Genomic DNA, 1,584 nt, shown 5'->3' with positions numbered 1-1,584 from the left:
AATGTATTATTATTATTATAAATTACTATCTATCTTTTTTATTCATTAATTTTCTAGTTTGTAATGCTGTTTTCCTAGTGGTTGTTTCTGTTTCACAGTTTTCTTTAATTCTCTCAATTTCATTAACTAAGTTCTTTTTTTATTCTTAAAATAACACACTTACCTAACAAGACGTAACACGTAACATCTGACTGTACAACACGTAATAGTATTCTGATCTGAATAAAATATTTATTTATTCACCCAGCTAAAGCAGTAGAATCCGAATTCAGTTTTTTTTTTCATACATGTGACATGGAAATGTAGGTTACAAATATTACACTCAATAAAATTAGTTCAAAAATTTTATCCATTTTAAGATCCTTAAATATTAATAATTTTATTTTAATGATATCTGATTAGATACTAACTGAGTTTCCATGGAATTTCTCATACCTGTAGAACCTAAATTTCTTGGTTAAATGCAGGACTAGCCTGGTATTACTTATGTGATTAATATCCTATCTACGGTTTTATCCAAAAATTAACGACTTTTAAATAGTAATTCTTACCTAAAGCTTTCACATATAGTTTTATGAATTTTCTATTGATTTAACAAAAAAAAGGAAACACTTTTGTAAAATTTAAATTATGGTTATTATTCTATTAACACGTAGACTGTAAAGTCTACATGATAAAAAAAAATGTGTTAGAAAAAATTATCATAGAATAGTTTATAATTTAATATATATACGACAAAAAATCTTTTTTAAATCTCTGACCAACTAACCTAATTTAAAACAATGTGAATTCAGGGAATAACTGCAACTCATTCTTTCAAACCTTGATAGTGCTTGAATATTTTAAACGTATATTTAAAATATATCAAATTTATTTACCTCTGTATTCATTAATTATTTTGTAAAATGAATAAGCAGCTAAAACCACATTTCACAGAATATATTACACATTTAAAAAAACCACAGAAATTATTTTAATTTTTGGTAGATAATTAAATTGTCTATTTTTAATAAATACAATTTTTTAAATATTTTTAACGTTAGATCTTATTTTATAATGTCAGTAATAACAATAATTTTTAATAATATAGTTGTTACACAAAGTGTTTTTAAAAATGAAATACTATGTGGCAGTAATAATTTTTATGTTATAAATTGAAGTATTGTACGTAGTTGTCAGGATGGCCGAGCGGTCTAAGGCGCCAGACTCAAGGGTAACCTTATCGGGCATTGCCTGGTTGAGTGTTCTGGTCCTCATCTGAGGGCGTGGGTTCGAATCCCACTTCTGACAAATTTTTTTTTTTTATGGATTAATAATTTCATTGATTAATACTAAATATTTTTTTTATTAGTGAAAAACAAATAATTTACATTAAATAATTCAATAGTTTAATTAATTTTATTATTACGTAAACAGTATATTTAAACTAGTGAAATAATGCAATTGTGTATTAGTATATGAAATGAAAAGAAAAAAAAAACATTTTTGTTGTCTGACCTTTGATGACTTTTCTACGTTGCCATTTCTCTCGGAAAGTGTAAGCTGTGATATTGATAAATTATTAATAAAAAATGTTATTTTCCT

General features: G+C 24.8%; 1 non-coding gene across 1 annotated transcript; it reads left to right on the top strand.

The window, feature by feature from the left end:
* The first annotated feature begins 1,174 nt into the window (after positions 1–1,174).
* Positions 1,175–1,290, top strand: TRNAL-CAA (transfer RNA leucine (anticodon CAA)). Its single transcript has 2 exons — positions 1,175–1,212; positions 1,245–1,290. It is a non-coding gene; the product is annotated as a tRNA-Leu (tRNA).
* Positions 1,291–1,584: the final 294 nt, after the last annotated feature.

This window comes from Lycorma delicatula, chromosome 7 (genome assembly GCF_047948215.1).
Source record: "Lycorma delicatula isolate Av1 chromosome 7, ASM4794821v1, whole genome shotgun sequence".
Taxonomy (NCBI): domain Eukaryota; kingdom Metazoa; phylum Arthropoda; class Insecta; order Hemiptera; family Fulgoridae; genus Lycorma; species Lycorma delicatula.
The sequence above is the reverse complement of the archived record's forward strand: the minus strand, read 5'-3'. Positions and strand labels throughout refer to the sequence as shown.